Source organism: Cavia porcellus, unplaced genomic scaffold (assembly GCF_034190915.1).
Source record: "Cavia porcellus strain 051 isolate PalLab524CR breed Dunkin Hartley unplaced genomic scaffold, mCavPor4.1 scaffold_22, whole genome shotgun sequence".
Lineage (NCBI taxonomy): Eukaryota > Metazoa > Chordata > Mammalia > Rodentia > Caviidae > Cavia > Cavia porcellus.
The window spans coordinates 48,882,627-48,904,443 of NW_026947505.1; positions in this window are offsets into that span (position 1 = coordinate 48,882,627).

Here is a 21,817-nt window from a genome sequence, read left to right on the forward strand (position 1 = left end):
GAATTACTGCTAATAATGTTATTCATAAAGTTATAGTAGGATAACATTAAAAGCAATGTAAATATACTGCTGTCAAAATACACTCCATAATGTTAAGTGAAATAAATCAGACACAAAACATAAATATTGCATGACTTCTCTCATATGAGAAATCCAAAATATAAATAAAGAGCAAATTAAAAGATAATAAGAATTAGAGAGGTAGATCTTTTGCATTTAGGGAGGGGACCAAGAGCTGAAGGGAGGGGAAAGGAGGGGAAAGAAAGGAATTAAGATGTGTTTTATACATGCTCCAACTTTCCACAAGGAATATGATCATGTACTATAAACATGTATTACTAAATGAAGAAAAATATACCAATAATATACCGTTTAAAATATAATTCACTAGAGTACAAATATGCAAATATATGGCTGAATGGTACTTTCAATTAAAATTACCTTATTATGGATTCTATGCATATGAATTTACTCACATACGTACATTAATAAATGTAACAACAAAATGCCATCTGTTGAAGAATTTCCAAGAGCAAATAGTCACAGTTTTTCTTTCTATGTTTTTGAATCCTATGAATAGTCACCAGAATACAGTGCTTACAAAAGAAAATTCTACAAATTGATGGTAGCAGAAGTCACAGTCCCTAGCCATGGGACACGCTTGTCATTCATACCCACGGACTTTGAGTTCCTGCTTTCCTAGAATCAAGGCAATGTCTGGCATGGAGGGACAAAAGACATGCTTGGGACAACTCTTAAGCCCTTCCCTCTTGGATACTTCCTGGATGAAAATGGAAATGGAAAAGGATACTTCCTGGATAACTAACGTTGTCCTGTAGGTATGCACAACTCTTGTTAGCCTCTGTCTTGGTTACTTTTCTTTCATTGCTGAGAAAAATTATCCAACACCCAAAATTATGGAAGGAAAGGCTTACTTAGTTAGTTCATAGTTTGTAGAGGTTTCATCCATAATCAGCTGGCTCCAAAGCAGGGTGGCATGGCACAGGGGCAACACTTCAAGGAGGCAGAAGACAGCAAAAGCAGCGAGAGCAAAAAGCAGGTGGAGATGCCAGCCTCTTTTCTGCCTTGATATTGTAAGCAGGCTACCACTGCCTAGGGAAGGTGTAGCACTCACAAGGTCTCCTTGCCCTCCTGCTGCACAGGATGAGAATGTTTACAAAGTGAGGACCCTGATGCCATGCTGAGTCACTTCATTAAACTTCTAAATTTCTCAAGTTGACACAATGTATCAACCATTACAGAGTCAGCAGTGAGTACTGAAAGGATTATGGTATAGAACGAATACACTAACCAGAAATATGCAGTGAATTCCGGAGAGGGAAAAAACCTTTTCTAGGTCCTCTTCTTCCTTCCCCTTCCCTTCTTTCCATAGCAGTTTAGTTCTAAAACCATTAGGGAGGACAGAGTTAGGCAGATGTTCGGCGCAGGAAGTGTACAGTAGCTACATTGGTTCTGAGCAGATGTCAGAGCCCAGGAAAGGTGAGGTAGGCATCCATGTGGGAGAAGGATGCGGGTGGGCGCCACAGCCTGTGCTGCGTGATGAAGTATCTGTGATGGGAAATTGGTGACATTTATGGTGTCTGATCAAATAAAAAATTTATTAAGTATAGTGAGTGCCAGATGTCTCACTTTTAGAAAAAGGAATTACATACACACAATGGGAGAAAACTAGAATGAACCCTGTGGTCTTGGACTGGGATTGGAGACATCAGTGTCAATTCAGAGTCGTATGTACCTGTGTGTGTACAGTGCATGTTTTATGCAGAAATAAAGGGCATAAGTGGGCTTATATGTATTCATGCAGGTGTTGTTGTACTTATAAATATTCACACATATATTCTCTAGCTCTCCCCAATGAGATTACTATCCTGATAACAATAACCACCTTGTCACGCAGATCTAAATATCATTCTTTGACTAAGAGGAAGAAGAGTTCCTTGGCTAAGGAACTACAGTTAGAGTTGGCTAAGTTACAGTCAGAGCTTGGAAAATATAACATGAGCATCTTCATGTACCAGAAAACAAAAAAATGCTCACTGAATGAATGAAGTGTTTCAAAAACATTCAGAAATCCTCTTGATGAGCCTCTCACTGGCCAAAGTTGGGACAATTACATCAACAAAACACATAACGATAATGGACTGTAATACATCAAACTGTAACATTCTGAGGAAATACAGTTATAAATAAACAAATAAATTGAAAGTCTGATGAGGACTAGCATTTGCATAATTGCACAGCATCTCTCCACAGAATATTTGGGAGCTATGAAGAGAAAAAAGTAAGACTGTGGGAAGCCAGGGGAATACTAAATCAAGTGATGAAGTGAATATCATCAATAATGGGACAGATCAAAACAGGCGGCACACAACAGGATGCAGTGAGAGGGGTCAGAATCGCTTTGTGATATTCCTGCAGAAGACATACAGTCTGAATCTAATCACGAGGAGACACAGACAAACCCAAATTTAGGTACATTTTACCAAATGCAGGTCTACAAATCCAAAAATATTGATTCACGAAGTTAAGAAAAAACAGACAAAGTATGCCAGGTGATATGAAACTAAATAGATGCGATTTTATACTCTGGGAGGCTGATGCAGGAGGATTGAAAGTTTAAACTCAGCCTGGGAAAACCTAGAGACTTAGTGAAACCCCATCTCAAAATTTTACAAAACTTAAGAAGAGGAAAGGTGTGTAGCTCTGTGCAAAAGTCCTATTTTCATTCCCAAGTACCCAAATGGCAGGGTGGTGGTGTTGTAATTAAATGAAATCTATGGAGCTGAACTGGATTCTTTAGCTAACATATTACTGAGACATGTGGTGGATAGGTTCTGAGGATTAGATGATTACTCTTATTAATAATCTGATTTTGAAACTGTCATAAGCTGAACTGTGTCCCTCTTTTCCAATATGTGCACCGAAAGCACAATTCCTAGTTGTTAAGGAACTGACTACATTTAGAAATAGGGCCTATATAGAGGTGATCAAGTTAAAACGAGGCTGCTGAGGTTAGCCTTAATCCATGCAGCTGGTGTCCTTATAAAATGAGGAAAGTTGAATTTGCAGAGAGACACCAACGATGTGTCTACATGGGGAAAGATGGTGTGGGGACACAGCAGTCTAATCTTCAGTGGCTCAGGGAAAAATGTGAAATGGATATAGAAATTTCCTGTATGGTTTTTGGTTATTTCAAAATAAAAAATATGAATATGTATTTAAAATTTCAAATCCCATAAGAAGCGTGTGTGGGGTTGAGAGAAGAGCAGAAAGTGTGAAAAGCTCCATGCTGTTTTCAACACACACAATGAATATGCTGTTTAGCTGTTCCAGGTCAATGCCAATGACAGGCTGAGAGGAAATGGGTTTCAACTGAAAGATTAAATATGTGGGTGGAAGCACATATCAGCTACTTTTAATGAAAGAGGCTTTAAATTTTAAAAAAAATTCTGAAATACTTTTCCCACTCTTGATGGCTTACAACTTATCTTCATTCTCTGTAGAGCTGTGCTTCAGCTTTTTACAGGGAACCCTGTCTACAAACTAAATGTTATGAGGGCCTTACTGTCACAAACAGGTGGGATTTTTTTTTTAATGTAGTAATAGTTCTCAAAAAATAAAAGTCAAGTTCACTCACACTCTTCTTTCCATTATAGATGCAGAAACTGGGATGACCATTAAGTGTATATTTGTATCAGGGCTTGTTCAGCTCTTTAGAAAGACCTGTACAGATTTTAGGTGTCTTTCCACTCCACACACCGTCTCATTTAGTATTTTATTTGCATGGGAAGGTAACAGAGGCATCTATGGTCAAATAGTGGCATCATGCAACAGGAAGTTAGTATTGACATCTGGATGCTGCTTATCTGTCTTGGATACTTTTTCTCTCTTTGTTGAGACAAAATACTCATCACTCAAAATTTAGGAAGGAAAAGTTTATGTAGCTCACAGTTTGTAGAGGTTTCAGTCGTTGCTCCAAGGCATGGCACAGGGGCAACACTTGAAGGAGACAGCAAAGCAAAAAGAGAAAAAGCAGAGAGAGAGCCAGCCTCTTTTCCTCCCTTATGTAATATGCAGGCCACCTCTTAACCCCCAGGGCAGATGCAGCACTCACAAAATCTTTGTGCCCTCTTGAACAGGATGAGGATATATACAAAGTAAAGATTCTGGCACCCTGCTGAGTCTCTTAGTTTAACTTCCAAACTTCTCAAGTTGACACAATGTTCCAACCATAGCATGAATTTATAAGTCTGCACAGTTGTCCCAAAATAGAGGAGATCTCTAAAACAATACTTTTAAATCAATCTTGGAGAGCAAGAACACTGCAAAGGATTAAAGGGACTGGGGTGTGTTGGAAAAGCAAGGTGAAGAATCAATTTTCCAACTCAATGGTTCTAGATTGCTAGTTGAATCTCAGAAAATTTCTAACATAGAAACTCTTTTCTTCAGTTCCTCCACCCCTTGCACAGACTCACATTCTTAATATGACCTTTGCAAGACAAACCCCACAATTCATGGTGAACTATTCCCTGGTTCAAAAATACTTTATTCTTCCCCAGGTTGAGGACCACACCTTTCAACACCATTGATGTCAAGGTTGACCTTGTGATGTTTTTGTGTCTAATAAAAAGTGCCAGTGTGACGTGTCACTTGTGGTCAGTATCTTTAGAGCTAACATATGGCTTGCTGTCTCTGTTTCTTACTACAAAACCAGCAATGAGCTAGTATAAGCTGCTATTTCAACTGATCCCAGAGTAAAGTATGAGGAGCAGAATTGCCACTTTAGGTTACAAATCATTGTAATTTTTGAGAGGTTTGATAACTTTACAAATCTAGCCTATATTGACCATATAAGATCCAGTTAGTGTCATTTCACACAGAACAAATATTTATTGCTCAAATAGTTTTAAAACATTTAGACGAGATGCCAGATATCTTTTAAAAATCCTTGCCACGATTTTTGTTTACAAAGTTAATTTGCTAGGTAGCTAAAGTTACAACAGTTTGATATGGGTTCTCAAACTCTACTTTAGAAGTATATATTCAAGCAGGGTATTTATTTGACAGATAGCACATACTAAATTTTTGACCTACCTTTTTCTTATGTATTATATTATCTATATACCTTGAAAAGTATTACTCCACACCCACAAGAATGTGGGGGATTTGTAAGTACTTAGAGATCCATCATCCTAGGCTTTTCTCATTCATAGATGAACTTCAGAGGACAAAAGCTACAGGTATGCTTCTAACTCCATCAGGAAGTGCCATTTGAAGGCACTTTGTTGGCAAAATTTACTATATCTTAAGCAAGAGTGACACTAATTTGGGATAATCCTACTTTTGACTAAAAGAACCATCTGCTCTTCACAATTATCCCTGTAGAAAATTAGTATTCTACTACACCAAATGGTACTAAAAACTCATTTCTAAAATTTAGTGGTAAAATATGGACTACATCTTACTCTTCTATTATGTTAAAAATTATTTGAAAAATCAAAAAGAACAAGAAGTGGGGAAAAGGAACTCTCCTGCACTGTTGGTGGGAGTGTTGACTGGTACAGCCATTGTGGAGGTCAGTCTGGAGATTTCTCAGAAAGCTGGGATTGGAAGTCTTTTTTGATCTAGCTATTCCACTTCTAAACATATTCCCAGAAGAACTGAAAACATCATACCACAGCGATATACGTGCACCTATGTTTATAGCAGTACAAATTGTAATAGCCAGATCTTGGAAACAACCTAAGTGTCCATCACCTGAGCAATGGATAAAAAGCTGTGGTATTTTTATGCAATGGAGTACTATTCAACTATAAAGAATGATCACATTGATATATTTATAAATAAATGGATGCAACTTGAGACCATACTCATAAGCAAAGTAAATCAAACTCATAAATACCGTATAGTCTCCCTAATGTAAGAAATGGTAAGAGTATATAAGAGTTTATAGTAATCATGATTCCCCATTACATTGTTCTAAAGCCTTATAGTGTCTGCATTCATTAGGTGGAATGTTTTTATCCTCGTTTATTTGATTTTATTATATGTGATAGTATAAACAGCTATTTTAAAGAAAACAAGACATTAGAATAGCCAGAGCTGATTTAGTATCATCTTACTCTGAAGTCCTGCTATGCTTTTTGCTTCTGTTTCCTTTGGTTCTATCCTGTTATATCTTATTGGATATTATTATGTGTGATAGTATAAACAAATTTTCTATGTGAAATGAGATAATATAGTAGCCATTGTTCATTCTCTGCTATTTGGTTCTGAAAGTCCTGTAATGCTTTCCTTCTCTTGAATGATTTTATACTATTTTGTTATGTTTGATACTATCGTATATAAAGCTATGATCAACTATTTCACAGAAAGAGACATTATGGTGGTTACTGTTAATTATGGGTTGTCTTGTGTTAAATTGCTGTGTTACTTGCATTGTTCTGATCTGATCTGCTTTGTTATGTCCTCTTTTGTCTTAATCTCTTCAAAATAAAAAAAATAGGAAAAGTATATAATACAATAATGACTATAAAACAAGATTCATTCCACTCGGAAGAATTTGTTTTCTTAAAGTGGGCTATCTGATTAATAGAAACCAAAAACATTATTCAAAAGTTAGAACAGGAGGTAACAGATTACCCTTATTGGCCCAGAGAAATAATTTGGCTAATATAATCCAGGTAGTGAAGTTGAAGCTTATCCTAGAAATAATAGCTGTGCCAGGAATTGATAGAAATTCAAAAGATTAGGTTAAGGTATTCTAATTTCTTTCTCTCTTTTTTTAAACTGTCTCTTGAACTCATGACTTGTTTGCCAGGCAGGTGCTTATGCTGCTTAGCTAAATCCCTGGCCAAGTATTCTACTTTCTGTAAAATAATGTTTTGTAAACTCTGCTTCTGAAAGCAATTAATAAGAATTATGTGAGAACAGTGTTAATGGTTATTGTGTGGGAATGTTCAAATAAATTTGTGAAACATCCAATGCTACATTATATTCTGTTTTTTAAAATGGATATTAGTGAATTAAAGACCTTTAAAAATATTGCAGTAAAGAAACCTACTTTACATTGTCTAGCAAGTGATTCACAGATTTCCTGGGAGCATTTGATAATATCCCTGGAAACCCGTAATTTCTGGACACACTGAAGGTTTAAACACCAAGGAATGGTTAGTTGATTAGAGCTGAACTCTCAAAATTGTCTTAGGCCCCTAAGATGATCAGACTCCATGTGACAAAGATATACTGCTCTGAAGAGACATAGTTTAGAGCTCTGTAACCCACATTACATCAGTCATGAAATATGTATAGAGAAATGCTTCTACACTATTCCTGAAAACTGCAAGTAGCGAATGTTTAGAGGTATTACATAGGAACGTGCTACCTGCATTAGGCAAATAATGAATCCATTTTCAACTCTTATTTGCAAGTGGTTCTCCTAACCAAAAGATATTTATACCCTCTACCAGGACGTCACCAGCCATTACCACTATGCAGAATGCTGATCCAACAGAAACATAACCAAAAATCACTCAGATTTGAGGTATGTGCACCCATTACAACACAAAACCGTTTCTGGGGCTCCTGAACAAAATTTAATTTCAATATTTGTGATTAACAGACAGTCCGTGAGCTCTACTAATCACAAGATACCCCAGCAAGCCTTGCCTTTGTTGCCTTCTGTCATTCTGAGCTGTCTTTCAAGCTGTCCTAACTGCGCTAAATTGGCTTCTGCTTCCCTAAGTACAGACGCTGATAGATCTTTGATTTTCTGGTGTCTGGAGAGCTCTGTAGACTCAAAGTGAGATGGCAACAGTTTCCTTTGAGTAACATTATTGCTGGGTGGACAGCAACAGATCCAAGTGTATGTAACAATATCTGTCTTGTATCTGAAATCAGAAATCGTTAGACCATTAGCATCCCCATTACTCTTACAAGAAATCTGAATTCCAATATCCTCTATTCCCATTAGTATAAGATACACACATATACATCTGAACTTCCTCAGAAGTCACAATCAAACGTAGGTGGGTATTATTGCTGTTGTTTCCAGGTTATTCCTCAGTCCCGATGGATATTGTTGGATATTAACAGTTACTAGAGGGATTTATGAATTTCACTTATTGCACTCAATCAAGTCACAAGTCTAGGACACTTACGACCTTCTATATTTGTTATCTTAGTCTTCTCAGTCTACTACAACAAAATGCCAGAGGCTGGATGGCTTGAACAACAGGCATTTAATTCTCACATTTCCCAAACCTGGAGAGTCTAAGATCAAGGAACTGGGATGGTCCATGTGTGGTGAGGTTCTCTCTTCCTTGTTTGCAGATGGGCATCTTGTATCCTTATGTAAGAAAGAAAAAGAAGAAAAAAAGAAAGAGAAAGAAAGTAAGAAAGAAAGAGTTGACCTCACTTACATATCTTCTAATAGGGACATTGATCCCTTTCAGAGTCTCCATCCTCATCATCTAATTATCTTCCAAAAGCTCCATCTCCAAATACCACCACACTTGGGGGTTCAACATACGAATTACAGAGAAATACAAACATGCAGTCCATAATATCCTGTTTTAGCTTCATAAAAGTTGTCTTGGTCAAATGTAAAATACATTCATTCCGTCCCAACACTCCCAAAAATATTTGCTCAACATCAACTCTAAAATCTAAAATCTAAATTTAATCCAAATGTCATTTAAGTCAGATATGAGTGAGATTCCAGGTATAATTCATCCTGAGGCAAGCATCCTGTCTAGTTGTGAACCCATGAAACTGAACAAGTTACATGCTTCTAAAATGCAGCGCTGAGGCAGGTACTGAATAGACATTCACATTCCCATGAAGCAAAAGGAAAGCACAGGGTGGGTCCTAAGCAAGCCCAAAATCTAGCAAGGCATACCCACAAGATCTTAAGCTTGAGAATAATCCGGAGCTCCTGAGTTTCAGTTCATAATATTTTGCCATGTCCTCTGAAATTCACTTCAACACAAGAGTTTAATTAGTACTAAGAAAATAGTTACATGGAGATAGGCTGGCAACCTGAATTGACTGACAACTTACTGGAATGATTTAGTACAGATTCTGGGGTACCTTGCAGGATGATCTCAGGGTATGCTGTATATCATCCTGAGAAACTACAAATTTACTTATAATTTATTTGGTGGATGAGGCAGGGCTGGCATTCAAACCCATGGAGAAATGCTGTTAATGTTTAGGTGCAGAGAAATATCACTCCGGCTGGGTACCCTACATGGATTTTGGAATATTCACGTTTCAGTTTTGCTATCTTTTTCTGCTTGTAGTACAAGGAGTTTACTGTAACATATAATTTTTTTTCAGATAAATACATTTTTCTTGCCTACTTGAAATCTGAGTAAGACTGTATCTCCTGATTTCTTGATCCTGACATTTTATTAACTGATCCCCAGTCAGTTACTGTCTTTGTTTAGGGAGGTTTTTTTTTTTTTTTTTTTTTTTTTTTTCCCTGTCTCCCAGGCAATGATCAACCTCTTTAAAGACTTACACTACTGAAAAGACTTCCAGACTTTCAGGTTGGAGTTCTGACAGGAATAACAATGTATTTACAAATGCCTAGCCCAAACGCTTAACAAATAAATTAAATATAATTGGTATAATCTTTTAAAAAAAAACTCCAGGTCATTAGTAGATATCATATTAATCTTTTGCCTATGTGGTTTCTAAATATTTAAAAAATATTAAGACAAGCATGAGGTCATGAATTCAATTCTTGGTATCAAAAAAAAATTAAGACTGTATATATAAGCATTCTATAATCATTTAAGTATATTTTATTTATACATATCTATACATTTAACTTTTATAATTAATAATTGTTTTTAAAATATATTAATTTATATTTATTCATAGTTATTTTATCTTTTATTTCATTTATATATTTTTAAAATATTTTCCTACATTCAAATAGATTGACAAGACATAAATTTTAGATATAATTTTTCCTTATGGAATAACCTTGCCAGCAACAGCTACACATTTAGACTCTGGTTTTATCAGCTATAAAACTATTTCTACACAGTGGGAAAAATTCATGTGAAATTAGTCACTTTCTGACACTGGAGCAACCATTCATGAGTGATTTAGTCAAGTTCTACCTGAGGCAGATTACAAAGAAAAGTTTCTTTTGCCTCGTGGTTCTGGAGATAGAAGGGGAAAGCAGTGAGCCCTGGTCACAGCTGTCCGAGCTGCATCACATCGTGGTGGGAGTGTGTGTGCATCTCTGAGTATGTGTGTGGGGAGGGGGGTAAATTCCTGTCTGCCTCCAGAGGACAACCCATATTAGGTGCCAGCGGTCAAGGCGATGCACCAGAGAGTAGCCTAGTATCTACCATTTTTATGCAATAAAAAAGGTAGGTTAGAACAAACGTTGCCATTCTCGGGACCTGACTGAAGAAGGTCCTGATTTTCCCTGGAGAGTGATGCTTTCTCACACCATCTCTACTGTGGAGATGAAGTTAGTCATCTCTGTCCCTCCTCAGTTCCCAGAGATGTCCTGAAACATGCATGGCTGAAGCTGTTGTATGAGGAAAGAGAAAGCACAGAGAAATACAGGGACAAAAAAGTAGAGAATATAGAAGACAGTTGATACTGGTTTGCCCAAAGCTGGTGAAAGCAGCCAGCGGAGGGGTATCAGTGCAGGTACTTGTCATTTCGGAGAAGGTAGGCTGAGCGTTTGATTGTTAAGCACATTGTGTTAGTGTTCCATTACTGTGACAGCATACCTGAGATAATCATTCAAAAGGAAGAAAGGTGTTTTTTGTTTTTTGTTTTTTTGGTTCATGGTTTTAGAGGTTTCAGCCACGAGTGATCGGCCCGCTGCTTTAACCCTGAGGCAGCACAGCACGTCATGCTGGTAATGGGTGGTGGAGGAGGCCTTACACCTCACAGCAACCAGGAAGAAAAGACAGATACAAAGACGTATAAATCCCACTCCTAATAACTAACTTCTTCGTATAGAGTCCATCTCCTAAAGGGTGCACCACCTCACTGTAGAGCCACAGAGTCATAGCACAGGAGCCTTTGGAGGACTTTCGAAATCCAAACTACAGGACATATTAAAGAAACACAATTCCAACATTTTCAGTACACATTATCGGGAAAGTAGGACAAGGAAGTAAAATTTGGACACCGTTCCTTTAAAAAATTGCTTTAGAGAATGAATGACTTTAATTAATGAATCAATTATTTCAGGATAAGTGAGTATTTCTAAAGTGCCTGAGGGTGCTATTTCTAATATAAGTAACTGCCTATAACTTTTCTTATATTATGCAACACTCAGTTACATCTTTCTTTATAGCTCTCCCAGCAACGGTCTCTGCTTGACCTGATATGGGCACCACCGCAGCAGGATACTGACCACGAGCCTCCCTTTGAGTCTCTAATTGCAGACACTAAAGCCCTTTATCACAGAGTTATGTTAAAAACCCTCACATCTGCTATTGTCCTTGGCAATAACCAAAACCAGAAACAACCCTTATCAAATATGTTCTCCACCCATGTCCAGGATTGCTTTATGCTTCCTCTCCCCACCCTGGTGTCACAGCCTCTCTACTTTCCAAAGTTTCCCACTGAAACGTGGTAAACAAGCTCTCCTACTGCTATTCACGGAAAGCTCTTTGTCCTGCTGAAATCTGTGTTCACTAAATTGTTGTTCTCTAAGTTTAGCAGGCTTCAGGAAACTGTTCCAGCTCATTTCTTACTCCCCTGTGCCTAGGAGACGGGAAAAGGGGTCAGCATTTTAAGAAATCATTTATGCCACATCCTGACTCAGTTTCCTTTATTGTATCAAAACCTTTTCTCAAGTTTCAGATCTTGCCATTTGACCATATGACTGGTATAAAATCTAATTATATTATAAATGGATAATATCATTGAAAGTAATAGGAAATAATGTACTAGGGAAATTTGAAAATAAGTGTGTACGATATCACTAATGCAGAAGTAAACTGAATACAGTCACTGCTACCTGTTCTATTTAAAGTTATCTTCAGTGAAACTATTGATTAATAATTCTGATTCTGCTGTGCATGCGTACTGGAAGTGAACCATGCCAGTGGATGGTAGATTGTGGGAGACAGATTTCAAGTTACAGACAAACAAAAAGAGGGTAGAATGATCACTGAGATAATGAATTTGAATGTGAAACATAAGCATAAACTTATATTTATCTTCAGACTTGTGGCAATCCTCCTGCCTCAACCTCCTGAGTGCTGGGATTACAGGAGTGTACCAACAAGCTCAGCTATTATGGTATTCCATTTCTTAATTCTGGAACAGAAAAATGGTATCAGGTAAAAACTAAGGAAATGTGAACAAAGTACATGATTTAGTTCATGCAAAATGTTAACCATAGGATAATCTAGGTACAGGAAACATGAATGGGATTACAAGTAATTTTTCTTTTCATTTATTTAGGTCTTAAAATAATTACTATTCTGCAGCTATTTAGAGTACAACAATATGCAATATAGTAACTATTGTAGATTTCCTGCGGTCTTATCACTGTTCCATTTTATTGTTGTCTTATTCCCTTTAAAATTAAATTTAAAAAGTGAAAAAAACTAAAATGCTTACTATTCTATTTTTTAGTTTTAGCTCTCCAACGCTGACATTGGCCTAATAGTCCCAGCGTTTGATATCTTACTTCTTCAGAGAGCTAGAGTGTAGCCTTTGTCAAGCAAGTAACAGCTATTCCCATCTCCAGGAGAGGAGTGCCATTGTAAGGCGGAGAACAAAGCGTGTAGCAATGTCCACCTCCAGGAAGAGCAGTCCCATGATGTTATCTCACTGCATGAAAAGCACAGGATCAACATTTTCTTCCCATAAAGAAGCCAAGAAAGGTTGGCTTCAATAGAGGTTCTATGGTGAGCCCATCCTGTTCACAGCAAACACAAGACGTGGCCTGCACGGACCCCTCTTATACTGCAGCAAAGGATTTCATTTCTCCTTTGTCAAGAACAGAGAAAGTTTTAGGAATGAAAAGGTGTCATATGATATGAAACAAAGTATACTTCAAACCCTAATAAAGGAAATAATCTCCAAAATCAGAACATAGGACAGTCCAGGCCGTGAGGGCTCCTTATCTCCACATAAGGGAGTGTTCCAATCCCAGGCACACCCTGCTGCCAAGCATGATTGCCTTTCTTAGTGGCTCTAACTCACAGGAAAACACAGCAAACACTGTTACCGCTGGGAACTCCCTTTCAAAAAGGAGTAAAGAAAATGTAATTATCTCATAATGAGTGATAGAGGTAAGGCACCTTAAACATCAGGGAAGCACAGTAAGCCATTATTGCTACAAGAACAATTACTTTAGCAAATTAAGCTTTTGAAATCATGGCAGAAAGGCAACTGCAAAGTGAAAAATACCTAGTAGAAGTAAAAGTGCAAGCTCTCTAGAAAGAGAATCCTCCTCATAAGCTGCAGAAGTCAGAAGGAGACCAACAGGGGAGAATTTCTCTCACCAAGAATGGAAATATGATAAAGAATCAGTTCTAGGCTTGGAAGATACACGAATTTCTTCTAAGCATGCCCTTTGCATCTGCCTGAAATGTCAAACTCCAGTGACAGCTATTTGCTACTAAAGTGACTGAATTTCATTTTCAGATTGCAAAATCAATTTATATTCATGTATATATTATATGTATGTATAATTTGATATATATCAAGACTAAAATACTTAATGCCTTACTTCTATTTACTAATGAATAGACTAACAAACACTAGTGAATTGAGGAGATGAATATTACTTATAAAATAATTGATATTCAGTTGTTATCTAGAAGGGTAACAGAGGCTAGGAGTACAAATTGATATTCAACCTGGAGCCATTATTAAACTCAAGAGTCTTAGTTTCTTTATTCATAAAATGAAATCCTTTATAGTCCCTACCTCAAGGAGAGAGCACATAGTTAAATGAATTAATATATGGCAAGTACTTATATCGGCACCTGGTATATAACAAGTTCTACAAAAATAAAGATCAGCAGCTATTTTAAATGGGAGTACTCAGTGGCTTTCAGCAATCTCATTTTTAGCCTCTATATACTCAGGTCCAGCATCCTGTTAACCCACCTTGTCCCAGGCAGCGTGTCACTTTCGTCTTCATGTGTAATTTATTCTCCCAGTTACCCAGAAGCAAAGTTTATGGATCCTTCTCTTCTCCACCTTCTTGCCATTGAGGTTGCTACATCCTACAGTGTATCTTTGGTTACGGTTCTTACATACTTTTTCCATTGCCATCAATAACACTGAGCCAAGCAATAATCAGCCAATAGCCCATTAATTTATTGCTCTTATGCCCTAGTTCACTCATACGCTCATGCTAGGATACATTTTCTTTTTATTTTATAATTACTGTTGAGATATCATTCACGTTACATAGAGCTCATTTTTAAAGTACCATTAAATGATTTTTGGCATTTATAGATTTGTGCACCAATCAATATTATCTACTTATGGAAAATTTTCATCACTCCCCCTAAAAATCCTATACTCATTAGTGGTCACTTCTCATTCCCCTACCCCCAGACACAGAAATCCCTACTTTACTTTCTGTCTGTACAGATTTGTCTAATCTGGATGTTCTATATAAATAGCATCACAGAACATGCAGCCTTTTGATCTAGGCACTCTTATTTTGCATAAAGTTTTCTCAGTGTTCATCTGCACTGTATGAACATTACCTCTTTTTTGTGGTCAAATGTTACATGAATACAACCACATTACAACTGATGGGGATGTAAGTTGTTCTCCCATTTAGACTATTTGCAACAATACTGCTCTGAGCATTCATAAACAAGTTTTAGGGTGGACATATGTTTTAGTGTTATTGAGTATGTGTCTACATAATATACTATACATATATTATGTGTGTGTGTGTATTGCATTTATTTTCTCCCATTCTGTGGGAATTCATGGGTCATTCTCTTTATTTTCTCCTTTGAAGTACCAAATTCTTAATGTTGATTCATTCCAGTGTTTCTAATTTTTCTTTTGTTACCTACAATTTTGGTATTATGTGGAAAAAAACATTGTCTATCTAAGGTCAAGAAGACTGATTCTTAGTTTTTATTTTTAACCAGACATGGTGGCACATGCCTGTAATCCCAGTACTCTTGAGGCTGAGGCAGGAGGATAATCATTGGTTCTAGGCTATGCTACATAGTAAGTTCAAGGCCAGCTTGAACTACATAGCAAAACTCTATCTCAAAACAAACAAACAAACAAAAACAGTAAAATTTCTGGCTCTGAAAAACAATCACTTCTTGTATGTTTTAAATAGATGATGGTAGATCTCAAATGCCATAATATTTTGATTCTACATTAAATATACTTAAAAGTAATATAAACAATATTATCTTAAAATCAAACATAAATATGTACTTAATTTATTTTTAAAAACAACTATTTGTGCAATTTACATCTATTATTTTAGGGACTGTTTCTAAAATTTTACCATGAAGATGCAGTACAATGTAGCAGTCCCTAGTTAACATACTGACCTTCTCCTAAATGATAAAGGATTTAAAACACTTTAGTGCTAAGTTAAATTATTCTTTCCAATTTGTACATTGTTAGTCATGTATTTTAATTCTTCCCTTTAATTAATACTGTCACAAATTCAATATCATTTTATACAAATAACTTGTTAAACTTATTTTCAAGAGTTTAAGTTTCTTTGTTCACTGTTCTTTCTTGCAGTTGACCTTCCTTTTAGAATAACCTTTCTTCTTCCTGAACTACATCCTAGAAAAGCTAAGTATAGATCTGGTTTTGATTGCCTGAAAATGCCTTTATTTTGAGCTTCTTAAGAGTTAGTTTCAGTGTCTGCAAAGGTTATTTCCTCAGCTGTAGTTCCTGTGTCTTCTGAGCTGTTACTGCTGCTGAGGTCACTGCTCCAGTGCTGACCAGGCATCAACAGTCCGTCCTTACGTTCTAGATAATTTTATGATTTGGGGTGTTCCACAGTTTCATTTAAATGTTTCTGGGTATAAATTTACTTTGATTTATTCTGGTTGCTACAAACTGATTCAAATCTTCCATTAAATCTACAAGATGCATAATCTCATTTCTTCAGATATGGCTGCTTCTCCATTCTCTTGATTTTCTGTCTATTAACTTATTCCTTTGGTTCTTTCCAAGACTGGGGCAGATGGTCACCTGAGGAGTTTATTAACCATTACCGATCTTTATTCAAGAGGTCAGCAGTGGGCCGGAATCTGAATCCTTAACAAATTAGCAGATGAAACTCTTGCAACGTGGCATTCTGTTCTCCACATGTCTTAACATCTGTTTCATATTTTGCATCTCCTATTTCTCTATGTTAGTTTCTTTGAGCCTGTTTTCCAGTTAACTTGTTTCTCTTCTCTTACATCTATTATCCTTTACTGCTAAATAGTACAGTTAGTACTTTTCCTGGCTATTTAAAAGTGCCATGTTGCTACATTTTTGCTTCATGTCTCATATCCTTTAACTATTTCATAAATGTTATTTTATTTCTATACTTTATAGAACTGTATTTTATAATTCCCATGTCTGAAATCTTTGGGAATCTAAACATGTAATGTTACCTACACAATTCTCATATATGTAGTTTATATCCCTCGCAAGTTTGATAATCTTTGTATATGAGTTCATATTTTGTTGATTTTGATCAGTGCAAAACAGAGAATGCAAAATGAAGACACCATCACCAAAGAAGCTTTGATTTCCCTCTGACATATTCTACCAAACTGTGGCCACACTCACCTTTTAGGTTTCTAAGGGTTAGCAATTTCCCACTCACAGTTTCTTGGGAACTGACAGTTTGGTTATTGCCTTTGTGGAAACCCCACCTTTCTTGTATATTCATTGTTTACCAAGTCCTCATTCACTTTCTTTCTTTCTTTCTTTCTTTCTTTCTTTCTTTCTTTCTTTCTTTCATCTTCCCTCCTTCCTTTTTTCTTGGCCCTTTGGAGATTTTTTGTACTTTCTTCAAACCTCTCAAAAATATCAATCTTGTTGCATTTTGAGTTTTCACAAGGAAATAATAAATGTTTGGAGAGACAAATACAATTAATCTAATCTAAGCATTGTAAATGTATATATATTTTGAAACATTACATTATACCTTATTAACATATTTCTTTTTATGTTCTATGCATAGTTTATAAATAAAATAATTAAATAAAAGCATGCAAACTATGTTTTGTAGAATATATAGCTTTTTCTCCCAATGAGAAGACCCTCTCCACACAAAAACGTGTAAGTATTCAATCCATTATATTCCAGAGCTATATGGTATGAAAAGAATTTTCATCTGAGTTGCTCTTGAAATTGGCTGTGTATGACCCTGAATCTACTACATGGTTATTTCCCCGGCCCTAACCATAATGTTTAAATACATTTCAGTAGTTGGAGAAAATGCATATTAAATTACCAACTCATAGAGTAACAGCTATATAAAAATAGATACAAGCAGACCCTGTTACCTCTCTGTACAGACGAATAAGTCAAAAGCAATATTGCACCCTCAGGAGAAGCACAGAGACTACTGTGACTATCAAAAGCTGAAACATCTGGAGCGGTAATTCCAGTGTGCTCACTGTAATTGTCTAATTTATTGGTGCAAAAGATCATCCACTCTCAGGAAGTGATAGTGAATTTTCATAAACTGTTAGTTGATGACTCCAGCAAAAGTTGCTGTTCCAGATGTGCTCTTTTTAATGGACTAATTTATTATAGAAATAACACCATGTAGTCAGTTATTTACAAACAAGGGGCGTTTTTAATGCCAACAAGCAAAAAACATCAAGAATAATTAGCTTCCCTGTAAGGAAGAATAATGCATATTTGTTATTCTGCCTCAAGATACACAAACTCCCCAGTTCTGTGCCACAACTTAGTTCCGAGAGATTTTGACCATTTCTTGTTACACAAGATATCTCACTGGTTCATCACATCAGTGATAATAATGTAACCTAAAGAGCAAAAAGGAGACAGCTTCTTAAAGGCTCAAGTTAAAGCTTGACTCACCAGAAGTCAGGAACTATGTTCCACTGTTAAACAAATCTCACAGCTCAGTGAAGTTTTTGTCAAAGCAATAGCCTGGCCCAATTCAGCATATTCTACACAATATGAAAATAAATTACGATATCTTGTATGCACAATTCTTGGCAAGAACTTTGCATTTTGGAAGGTATTTATACTATGTTTACAAGGCAATTTCTTATTTGGTGACCTGAAACTCACTTAATCTGAGGAAGACCCAGAGGAAGAGAAGTATTCATCCTGGGAAAACTATACTGCAAAACTCGGAGTTCTGTTATTTCCCATGGTTCAACCAATTTAATAGTGTGTAGACTAACTGCTTTGGGAATATTGCTATCCACAGCTGTACACAGCACATTACACAACGCAAAAGATAAAGGCATAGATGTAGGGGACAGAAGAATGGACGGATGCATGAATGCATGGATGAATAAGCAAAAACCCATACACAAAATCATTTGTTTTAAGGAAAATCCTACTACTCTATTTCTTCTTAATGCAACCCTCAGTAGGTAAACAAGGGCTGATCAGAAACTATGGTGTGTATGTAAATAAAGTGTTACAGTAAAAGACACACTGCTATTTCTTGCCCTCGAGAAATACTTCATCACACTGCAAACACACTAATCTCATCATTTTTGTCACTCTCTGAAGCAGCCCTGGTAATTTTCCTTTGTGTCTTTATGAGGTGTGATTTAAAAATGCAAATAACACTACTGCTGAGTGACAGCCAGTGGAGAGACAGACTCAGAAAAACATTACAGCGAGTCCTCACCCAACTTACTTGCCAATTCTGGCCTTATGCAACTTCTGGCTCTTCCCCAAAGTCAAATGACCATTAAAGGCAAACGCTTTGAATCAGTTTAGGATATCAAGGAAGACTAAGCAACACAAAAAGACACTCATAAAATAAGATTTCCAGAAATACTTCAGGAAGTGGCAAGAATGATGAGACATTGCAAACAAGGGGGAATATTTTGAGAAAGGTGAATATGAATGTTTCTTACACTGTAATAATTTTTAAAAATTTAAGCATTCACCATCTTTTTAAATCATATCTCATACATGTTAGAACATAGCAGTATATTTTCTATCTTTTTACCTCAACTTTATACCATTCATAATTATATGAGTTGCATTAAAAATGTTTTATTTTTTCAGATTGATCTTCCAGATCACTAACTTTTTAATTGTATCCAATGTCTGGTTTAATATACTTACTTCATTATTATTTCAATGTTTACATTTTCAGTTTATAGAGATTCTGTTTGGTTCCTGATACTGTATTTATTCTTTTGAGCAGTTAAATATCTTTTCAAAGTTTAACAGGTTGACATCTGACTTTGCTGATTATAGTTCAGAGTACATTATTTCTTTGAACACTATGTAATGTTAAATGGAGAGCTCATTTTTAGACAGTTTCTATGGGAAGTCCTTTTGGCCTGAACTGTGTGTCTGCTTTTCTCTATTGCCTGTAAGTTCACTGACCTATGACCACTCATCATGCTTATTCTCAGCTTTTAAGTTCACGTATTGTACAGAGTAGTAAATATTTGAATCCCAACCCATTTGATGACAAACCTATTATAATATAAATTCTGTAGAGAAAACAGTGTCCTGAAGCAGTCAAGCTTAGGTTAAAAAATTTTCCATATGAGTCTCTGTACGTGAGAGTGGCTTTACTTTGCAGTCACTGTTTTGTTTTGAGAAGGTTGCCTTTTAAGAGTCTCACTTTTGTCTCATTACTAATTCCTGCCTCTTGTAGAATCACAGCCTTGTCATCTGTTTGTCCATGCTGTGACTCAGTATCCAGCTAATGTGTACTACTCACACAATTTCCTACACACACACACACACGCATGCACACACACGCACAAGCATAAATAGTAATAGCTGCTACCATGTAAGATATAGTTATCTGTTCACTCTGTCTCCAGAAATTAGATTTTATGAACTCATCTTTGCATTTAAAGAAGAATTTTAAAAAATTGTTCATCTAAAATTTCCAGAGATCTCATCATGGGGAGATTTGCAGTTTATTTCATACAAATTATTGTCTGAAAAGTTTCTTATGCATTAGTAAATTATAAAGGTATTTGAGATAATAGATCTTTGAGAATCAGTTTAATTTTTTGATGAAGAATAAAAGAATCTGGTGTGAAGACAGAGGAAAATGGTGCCTATGGCTGGCATGTAGCATCTATGAAGAATCCACGGAAGGAAAGGACAAAGCAGTAGTCCTCCATGAGTGACACAAACGTCACTGAACTTGTCAGGGAGAAATGTTAGGTAAAGGCACAGAACATGGAGAAAGAGTGTGCTAGATTATAATTTCTGTGAAGTGATAGGAATTTTATATAAAAAAATCTGTATTAGGTTGCTTTTGAAAGAGGTCAACTGTATGGGTAGCTTTAAGATTCCCAGTTCCCAATTCCCCTGAAGAAAAGACATTGTAAAAAAAAGCACAATAATTTTTAAATTAAAGTTAACTTGATGAAAAGAGATATCATAGAGCTGAGAGTTGACTGTTGAAGTCCAAAAAGAGACTGAACCCTCAGATACAATTTGACACTGAGCAAGCATTGACAGATTAGCATCCATAAACACTTCTGACAAGACATGGTTCCCTCAGGCTGTGGACAAATCGCGAAGTGGCCAAGTGACAGCCTGCAATGCACACTTCACTGTATTCCGTCTTGTCCCCATTTTATGATTACTAATCAGTTTTCTTTGATGTGCCCCATTTTTCACTGCAGCATCTTCATCTCAGCAACTTCATCAGTTATAATTTCATCAAAGCATCTGAGTGCACCATTTACAAAATTGCTTTTTGGCTGAAAGTTAGAGAACACAAAGCCACTCAATTCTCCAGAACAAAAGAGAAGAAAGAAGCACTACCCTGAAATGGTGGCGTAGATGGGCTTCATTTTTCTAACAAAACAGACCTGTGAGATATTGTGCCAATAAATTTATTTATCTCCCTTTACAGGAAGGTAAAATTATCACTGAGTTGATAATGTATGCTGGTTTTCTCTGTAGATGGGTCAGAGGGAACACCAAAGGTCTTGGATATAATGGAAAAACTTCAAACATTCAAATTCATGGGGGAGCATTTCGATATGCAGAATGTCCACATACTGGCTTCTGTTCTCTCTCAAATCCTGTAGCTCATAATATAGCTGGATAATCCAATTACAAATGAGAAATCAGTTCTCTATAGGCCACTTTGTTTTTATGTCCTTCTCTGACTATGTTCTCACATTTCCTTTATATCCATATTCAAAGTCCTATATTAGAAGATCAACAAATCCTCTAATTTCTAGAAGCTGTTTGCACTATTGGTTCAACTATGAAAGTATTCGCTTCTGTTAACAAAATTGCCCATGTTTACTGTATCATCCTCCACACTTACGTAATGCCAGGCACCACAGCATGACATGATCAGCTCCAAGGGTTTCATTCATAATTACAATCTGTGAATAATCTATAACCCATGGATAAATGATCTGGTAAATATTATTTGTGAAACTACCATCATGACCTTAAAGTCACAGATTTCTTCAGGAAAACAATCATGGCAAACAGGTTGGCATTTCCAATGTATCTTTTGCTAAACCTCTGAGGTCAGATCCCTGTGATCAGATCAGCATCTTTCTGATCTAACTATGCTATGAAGCCAGCCACAAGTCCAGAGCAGGTAATTTACCCTCTTTCAGCCTTTGTTTTT